This window comes from Quercus suber, unplaced genomic scaffold, assembly GCF_002906115.3.
Source record: "Quercus suber isolate HL8 unplaced genomic scaffold, Cork oak 2.0 scaffold_133, whole genome shotgun sequence".
Classification (NCBI taxonomy): domain Eukaryota; kingdom Viridiplantae; phylum Streptophyta; class Magnoliopsida; order Fagales; family Fagaceae; genus Quercus; species Quercus suber.
The window spans coordinates 51301-61025 of NW_027069596.1; positions in this window are offsets into that span (position 1 = coordinate 51301).

Below are 9725 nucleotides of genomic sequence, written 5' to 3' on the forward strand. Positions count from 1 at the left end.
ACCCCTATTCTCAAAAAAAAAATTAAAATAAAACACCCCAATTTAAAATTTAAAAAATAAAAAATAATAGAACTCCTAAAATTTAGCCTTCTTTTCCCTTACTTTCATTTTATTTTTCCTACCCTAACTTTTCTCTATATCATTACACCACTTTCAAACACACATGCAAAAAATAAATTACAATTATGCTTATCTATAAAGTTTATCCTTTTTATTTTTTTGAAAATTAAAAATATGTATTTCCAAATTATAATAAATACAAATTATTAAATTTTATCCCAAAAAAATATCATACTCGTAGACTAATAGTTTTTGGAAACAAAAAACTCAATCGATTGTTAACATTGACGTTAATGTTAACGTTTCTAGAGAGAGAAAATATCAAAAGTCTCTCCAGACAAGACACCATCGCTCTTTAATCATCCAAAACACTTTTCAAACCTTTGCATCACCATAGAGAGCAATTTGGACTCAAATTGTGGATCTTTCACTAACCATGTAAAAGAGAAAGAATGACTTGGTACTGTGGCATAATTTTTTTTAATGGGTTTGTTAGTAGAATTCTGACTTGGTATAATACGGACCTTAAATACGAAAGATACAAAAGAAATTGTCAAGATTTAAGAAACTCTATGTGCTAGAGTAACCTAAGAACCCTAGACGATCTTAATTCAACATATGATAATAAAGCTCATTTGGGTTCATAGCCATGCAACAACAATGCTCTTACCGTAAGGTCTTTACCCTCTCTTGTTTTTTCTTTTTTCTTTTCTTACAAAGTAAATTAAAATAAATAAAAAAAATCTCATAAAAAAAAAAATACAAAGTCAATTAGGTTTTTTGCGCTGCACGCTTACTAGAAAATCCAAGTTTTTCTTTTTCTTTTTTATGCAAAAAAATCTAACATGTTACACGAACTAACTCATAGTTATTAACTAATTTTATATATATATATATTGCACGTGTACTAGAAAATCTTTTATGGTTTTTTGGTTGGGTGATTTTGCATTTTGGGATGAGTACTAAAATCGAATGAAGTTGGGCTTCAGTACAGTTCTTCTTCATCTTTGTCACGTTGGAGTTGGCCCACTAAATCCTTAATAGAATTTTTTTTCCCTGTTCCTACTTACTTCCTACAAGAATTGCTGGGGTAGTTCTAGTTCTTGCTGGATTAAGTTTGGAAGATCTTTGATTCTGTTTTTTTAGTTACTATTAAAGCCTGTTGTGCACTTCGAGTTAACCGAATTATTTGTTGGATATTGCTATTTTATTGACTAACTAACTGTTATAATTGATAAAAAAATTCTCATATATACATATATATATATATATATTAAAATATGTTCTATCACAAAAGCACATCACAACTTAAAATGTGATTCATTTTTTTTATTTTTTTTAAACTAGTTAATTTATAAGAGAAAAAGAAGAAAATTATTATGAGATGAATTATGAGTCAAGGAGAAGGGAGATGAAAGTATTGGCTGGATCAAGCAATGGAACTGGAGATTATAGCGGACTTGAGGTAGTGGCAAATGAGGTGGGTGGTGTATTTGCTGACATGTAATTTTTTTAATACTAAAAGCAGTTGCCACGTCGTTAAAAATGCAAATCATTGTTCCATCAGACATATAAGTAAGAAAACTAAATAGAAGTTCACAAAGTGACCAATAATACTCATTTTTAAAACTTCAAGGACTAATAGTACTCACTTAAAACTTTAGGGACTAATTACACTTAGCATGTAAACTTTAAGAACTTACAGCATAGTTTCACCTAAAATAAAACACAAAAAATGAGACAAAAAAATGTTGTGGGTATAATGCATCTACCGATGCATTAGAGGATGTTTGGTTCACTTGTTTCCATAACTCAATTCTCCATTTTCATAACTCATAACTTAAAAATGGTAGGACCCATAACAAAAAGGTTGTTTGGCTGCACAATAACTCTGTTTCTATCACTCAATTCTCTGACTTTTGAGTTGTGAGTTATGGAAACTGAAAACACATTTTGGCTGTTTTCTGTTTCCATAACTCATAACTCAATAACAATATCGTAATTAAACACACATAGGGGACCCACAAACAATACTCAGCCGAACCTTTTGACCACATTTTGACTTTTCTTTTTTTTTTTTCATTTCTTCTCTTGTGTTGGTTGTTATTTTTTTTTTTTTCACTGGTTCGGTCTGTTCTAGGTTTCTTTTTTCTTCTTTTTGTCTTCTTTTTTCACTGGTTCTGTTCTGGGTTTTTTTTTTTTTCACTGGGTTTGATGAGTTTGGGTACTAAAAAAAAAAAAAAAAAACACTGGGTGAGAGGTATGGGGCTCACAAATAGTGTGAAAAATATTAATCGATGGGAAGTGAGTGATAGTGCCAAACAAACATAGTATTTTAGAGTGATGAGTGATGAGTTATAAGTGATGGAAATTGAGTGATGAAATTTTTGCATCCAAACAGCTTCTTAATTACTCTATCTCATTCTATATACCAATGCACCAATTACCATCCCATACTAGTTAAACTTAAATCTGTAAAATTTCTTCTTTTATTTTATTGAAATATGTGAAAAATCATAATTCAGTATAATAATAAAAGATGCTATTTTTATTATGATTTATCATTTTATTACGAGATTTTGTACACGATCAAGGATCTCCCACACAAAGTAATGATGCACATAACAACTTTATGTCCATCCTTTAACTTGTCTTCTTTTCTTTCCCTAAGACAAGAAAGCTAAAGACAATCAAGCTTCTAAGTGACATGACATGTTGCAATTAGTCGAATTGCCCTTTTTGGAAGTGTAATATATTCCATTATAGGTGATATGTTCCCTTTTTGGAAGTAGTTTTTTAGTATTTTAACACTTTTGTAATAGAATTGCACTGAAAACATAATGTTAAGTATTTAAAATGTGATTCATTGTAAAATTATATCTTACACTTATAATACTTACATTTTGTTACATGGTGTAAGTGGATTTCAATTAGCTCAACTGATAAAGTCTCTTATCATTAAATAAAAGATCTTATGATATGTAAAATATTCTAATATTTAAACTTCTTTTATTCATATAAACTCTTGAAAATCAAAGCAATATTTTTTTAAATATTTTTAAACTTTAACAATAAAATCTCATTTAAGAAACAATGTTATGATATTTTCACCTAATTTTTAGGATAAGAATAATTAAATGACTAATTATTATTATATAATTTCACAACTCTCATATAATGTACCTAATATTATATAGAAGGATTTCTTTTAATTAGACTTTGGTTAAAATTTGTGTAAACTTAAGTTAATTTTAGTTATTTTAGTTAATGATAACTCATTGAACTTCACAAACAACAACATCAAAGTCTTAACCCCACAATTTTGAAGTCAACTATGAATTCTCAAAAGATTAGTTATAGTCGGTCAACATGTATTATTTTCCTTAATTTTACTCTAAAGTCATACTTTATGTTATTTCCTTAATTGACATGTCTTTTTTTTTTTTTTTTTTTTTACTTTTACTAATGTGATTTTTGGTTTTTTTTTTTTCTTTTTTTACATTTCTTCAACTAGAATCAACTCACTCTTTCTTATTAGTGCATTAATTTCTCTCCATTGAACATGACCAAACCTTCTGAAGCAAGTTGCCCTCATCTTTTAATTCATAAGGACTACTTTTGTTTTTTTAGTAAATTTTCCCATTTTAAATCCTACCTTTTAGTATATTTCCATTTTATTCATCTTAACTTAGTAGAGCGCATAAATGGAAGAAAATTGAAAATTTTGAAAAATTCATGGTTTTAATTTAAACTTTTTGAAATTTATATTTTTATTTGATTTTTTTTTTTTAATGAAGAGAAATCACTTCATGCTAGAAGAGTACATTTAGAGCATCTCATATAGATTAGCTAAATCTATTTTTTGGAGAGCAAACCCCAAAAATCAGCTCCAACAAATTCTCCAAATGCAAAACTTTTCCAAATATTTTTTGAAGTTGCTACAATGGTTCTCTTGATATAGAAAACACTATCGCAACTCCATAGGCTTATTTTATCTTAAAAAATTACCCAGCCATATTAAATAAATATTCTTTCTCTCTCATCAAAACTCTTTTCCTTCTCTCCATTGTGCTCTTGGTTTCTCTTCAGAATACATCAACACAACTCTCCCTCTTCAGAAACTCTTCTCTCACAAAATCAACCCATCACCGCTACTCTCTCTCACAAAACGATTCTCTCTCACAAAACGACCTGCACTGTGGCTTTCAATTGAAGTTCGCTCAACCTCCTGTGACGAAGAATGGAGTTCTGAAAACATTGGCTCAACCTTGAATATTGGTACTCAAAATTTTGATTTCATATGGTTTTTGTCATGTTTGAATTTATTAGTTTATTGTACGAGTTGATGATTTGGTGGTTTTGAATGATTTTCTATTGTTCTTCACCACTATCTGGGTTTAGGTTTTGGGTTTTTGGGTCTTTTCTCTCTGTCTCTCTTTCACTCTGTTTCTTGATCTTATCTCTATTTTTCTATTTAATTAATCTTATTAGAGTCAATAAACTAATTTGATTTCCTTAGAGTTTCTTATTTTCTAATAAAAATTTTGGTCTCGTCTCTATTGCACACCAACTGTTCGATAGAGAGAACTGATATGGAAGGCTTTTTTTTTTTCTTTTTTTTTTTTTTTATAAAAAATGAAAAAAAAATTATGATATACTTAATAAGTGGAGCACGGGCAGCAAAGTATTTTTCTAATGCTTTGTTTTTATTAAATTTCGTTGTGTTTCGTTTCAATTGTATTTGTATATTTGCATTGCTTATATAGAGGCTTATATTTATACATTTGCATTGCTTATCAGAGCATCTTTTTATTTGTTATTGAACACTAGTTATAAAATTTGAGATATAGAATTGTTTTTGAAACATTTATATTTTAGTATTGGACTATTGGATGCATTGATAGATTACTACATAAGCTGCATTCTTCTTGATTGATTGGATTGATAATCTAGACATCCTATGTTTAACTTTGGCATTTGTTGATGGTTTTAATTCGAAGTGGTTGTAACTTTGAATTCTGGCTTCTTGAGATATTTGCTTACATGTGGGGTATGCTTCTTAGAGTGATTTGCTCTATTTAATATTTCCATATTAGAGGTGTTGGTTGACTTGGTTTCTGCAATAGCCGGTGGGTCTAAACATTGAAAGGAGTTGCTGTCAAATAATTTTTCCATAGAGGTGTTAATTTAATCTTTCCATATTAGAGGTGCTAGTTGACTAAAGAATGGCATATGCCTTCTCTAAGTGTATAATTTATCCTAAACATAACTTCTAATACGTGAATATGGCATGGTTTTTTAAGTATCTGTTGAGGTACAAAATAATTAAATAGCCACAAAATAGGCCCAAAAAGAAAAGAGGTGAAAAAAGACCTTGGGCCCATTTCACAAAAAAAGAGAAAGGATGGGCTCTCACAATAAAAGAAGGGAAGGGGAAAAGAAAGAAAAAGAAGGGAGCCCAGAAGACTTGATTCAGAGGTCCACAAAGAAAAGGGCCCAAGAAAAACAGATAAAGCAAACAGCAACCAAGCCCAGAAGGGAGACTTGGGTCGGGACGCCCAGAAGCAATACCAGAGCCAGAGGATCCCCGGACGCATGAGGAGAAGGGTATGTGGCTCCTGCATTTTTGAGACCAAAGGGCATCACAGTGTAATAAAAATTCCGATTGGTGTCCTGAATGCTGTCTTCTCGGCATCCTTGGCAGCCATACGAATCTGGTTGTACCCACTGTATCCATCCATGAATGAGAACATAGAACTTCCCGCAGCAGAATCTACAAGGAGATCGATATTAGGGAGTGGGAACTCATCCTTGGGACATGCTTTATTCAGGTTGCGGAAGTCTACACAGCAACGGATCTGGCCGTTCTTTTTCTTCACAGGTACTATGTTAGAAAGCCATCTGGGGTGCTGAATGGGCTTAATAAAGCCAGCTGCTAACAGCTTCTTGACTTCTTGAGTTATTTGGGCCTCTATGTCAGTGTGAAAGACCCTGGCTGGTTGGATTACTGGTCTAACTCCTGGGTCCACATTGAGGGCATGGACTACTAGCCGGGATCCAGACCAGGCATCTCATCATAGCTCCACGCGAACACATCTGTGTATTCCTTGAGCAAAGCTACCAGTGGCCCCTTTTCTTGTGCTGTCAATTGACTACTGACAAAAACAGGCTTGTGGGATCCCAGCTCAGCCCCAAGTCTACTTCCTGCAATTCTTCTTCAGGCTGAATTTGCATTTCTTTGAGTGGTTCATCTGGGACTTCCTCTTGGGCTATCATACACTCTGGTGGTCGGGACCTTCCTGCACGATGCACTCAGGTCCCGCGCACCTTCACAAGCGGTATATTAATCTTCCCCGGGTTCCCGTACCACTACACATTCCCGGGATCCTGAGGTGCTGGGCTCCTTCTTTTGTCTTTTTCTTTTCAGGAGGTCTCTCAGGTCATGGGTACCTCCTCCTTCTTCTTTTTCCAAGATAGGTGTTCCTGGGTCCCTGATATGGGACTCTCATCATCGGGTTCTAGCTCCTCATAGAACATTGTTTCTGCAAAGTTTACTTCTCCTTGGCTGAAAGGATTATGGTTGGCAGGGATCCTTACAGGCCTCCCATTCAATCTCCTTTAACACACTGATGGTATGTAGATGGTATAAGGCGGTGCTTATGGAGCCATGGCCGTCCAGTAGTATATGGTAGGACACCTCTGAATTGATTACATGAAACCTGGTCAAGGCTACTATTGGCCCCACCCTGAGGGCTAGTTGTATATATCCTTCGGTTGATTCTGCGGATCCCCCGAATCCGGTTATTTCCATGGGAGCCCCAGGATCCTCCTTCCGCTAAACCCACGGCTTCCAAGGTACTTTGGGCTATGAGGTTGAGTGATGCTCCTGTGTCTACTAGTGCTCTCCTGATTTGGACGCCATTTATGGTGGCCATTAGATAGAGAGGCCTACGGTGGTCTGAATGCTCAACCTCCATGTCTTCATCGGTGAAAGTTATGGCATTGGTCGTCTCCAGGAAAGCTCGACTGGCATGTGATTCTGCTGTGAAACATTCCATTCCTGAGTCTGCTGCTATGGTCATGAGAGATTCCGTAGCCACCCTTCTTGCTTCTGGCCCAAATCCCAGCTGATTGAACAGTGATCTGAACTTGGGATTCTTCTGAAGGGTTCTGACTGTGCTTGGGTGGAAGGATCCTTCTGGCTCTTCTGCTTCTGCTAGGTTCCATGGATTACCACAGCTACCACCCCTTTTCCTTTGTGGTTGGGCAGGGGGTTCCTTTGTACCTCTGGCTCCTTCTGGGTAAGCTCCAGGGTTCCTTCTTTCAACTTCCTGTGAAAAAGTCTGCGGAGAGTCCAGCAATCTTTGGTGGAATGTTTAACATAGTTATGAATTCTGCAGAACAAAGGATTTTTCCTTTCTTCCTCGGTTGGTGGCCTGGACACAGTGAATGGCCTAACCACTCCATCCCCGATCCATTTATCCAGGACGTGGTTTAATTCTTCTTCAGTGCATGGGATCACCGGCGGTTCCTCAAATGTTTTCCCGTCGGGCCTCTTCCTTTTTTCCCTACTGATGCTGTCATGGCTTGGGACGCTGGCACCCGCTTCGCCCTCATGGTTTGTGCTGTCCTCCTTGTTCTCTGTAGCAGGTCAGCGAACTGTGTGATGCATAAATTTTCGAGATTGAGTCTGTAATCGAAAAGCATATTAGAGACACAGGTCTCCACGAGCTCCTTTTCTTCATGGTCCCCATAACAGTCTAGGGACACATCTTCGAATCTTTTGATGAACTGGACAGGATCCTCTCCAGGCCTCTGTCTTACCATCTGAAGACTTTGGAATGTGACTTTGTCCTCACCAGGGTAGTACTTTGCACAAAATCTTTCCATCATTTCGTCCCAGGTCTTAATGGACCCAGGTCTCAGAGTGGTGTACCAAGTGTATGCTCTGTCCACTAGGGACTTAGCAAACTCTCTTAGACACAGCTCCCGGTCTCCTGCGTAGGGGCCCATGGTGTGGACGAACCTACTCACGTGTTCTACTGCACTTCCACTCCTTCCATCAAAAGGGTGGAACTTTGGTGGCTCATATCCCTTGGGATATGGCTTGCCGAGAAGTTCTGGTGGGAATGGGGGATCCCGAGAAAATTGCTTGGGAATCCCGGAAAGCTTTCCCCTTTCTTGTTCCAGTAGGGCACTGACGTCTGCTAGTGTTAGGTATTGGGGGTTAGTTCTCCTCCCACTGCTGACCCTCCCTCTGGCTGGGCTCCATCTTGGTTGCCTGCGTGAGGGGCATTGTCTCTGACTTCCTGTGTTTTGCCCTCTTTAAGGAGGCGAACTTCTTGTTGCAAATCTTTCAACATCGTAGTCATCTGAGCTATAGGGTCTAGCTCCTGTCTCGCATTCCTCTGTTCTGACACGGCCTCGTGCTCTGCTAGGGGCACCTCGCCTCGTTGTCTGGAGGCTACTTCATTCTCTCCCACGGGCTCAGAGGCCGTGGGTGGCGCATTGGTGCCTTTACTGTTCCTTTGTCTTGGAGGCATGTTCTGCGAAGGGATTACTTCTTCCCTTTTCCTTTACCCAGTCCCCAGCGGAGTCGCCAAAATGTGAGAGTGCTTTTTTTTTTAGCACTATGGCCCGAGGATCCTGGGCCGTGTGAGGGGTACTTGGTGGACTGGGATCAATTCCCCGCAGCTAACAGGCTGATTTAGGAATAGATTTGTGCACAGAAACAAGCTTCCTACAATTACAAACAAACTAAAAAAGAGTATTTGTATTGAACAACATTTAGCAGTAAAGGAAATGCATAATAAGTGAAATAAAATGCGAAGAACATGTTAGGGATCCTCCGACTGATGAGGTATGTTTTATTAGTTTTTTTGTTCTCTTTTAAAACTGTGATTACAAAGCTCACTACAACATGGTGCAAGGTTCAAGTGAGTTCAAAAATTACAGACTTTGATAGCCATTCAAGCTTCAAAGACTTGCAAAGTTTGAATCCGTTGAATCCGAGCGTGTAATGTAGTGGCTGTTTCGGGGATCCCGGGAAAACAAGTTCCTCTGTTTTCCCTTTTGTTTTACAGAGTATTTCTTATATCTTTCGGGACTTTTAGAAAAATAACTCTCAGTGTCTTAATGAATGGTCTATGCTTCTCCAAAAAATTGAATCCTATCTCTTCCTTTCCCCCTTTTTATAGCACAGTGGCGGGCTCCTGGGGGTACTACCAATTTTCCTTTTTGCCCTTTGAAGTTGGTTCAGCGCCTGGTTGTCCTAGAGGACATGTCGTTTCCTTTTTTCTTATAGCTCTTCTCTTTTTGCTGCGACAGGATGAAAGTTTCCCAGCAAGCTTCCCATTTCCGGATTTCCCCTTGGTTGACCTGAGGTGTTTGGCTTTTCTTGCTCCAGCTTTCCCAGCTTTCCCAGTTGTACTTTCTTTGTCTTTTTTCTTCAAATGGTTGGGACCAAATCTCCTGCATTTTTATCTTTTTTTGTCTTTCTTCGAATGAGAGTCTCCCAGCGTGCCTTTTGTCTTTTTTTTTTCTCATCAAGTCTGCTTCAACTTCTCCTCATGCGTCCGGGGATCCTCTGGCTCTGGTATTGCTTCTGGGCGTCCCGACCCAAGTCTCCCTTCTGGGCTTGGTTGCTGTTTGCTTTATCTGTTTTT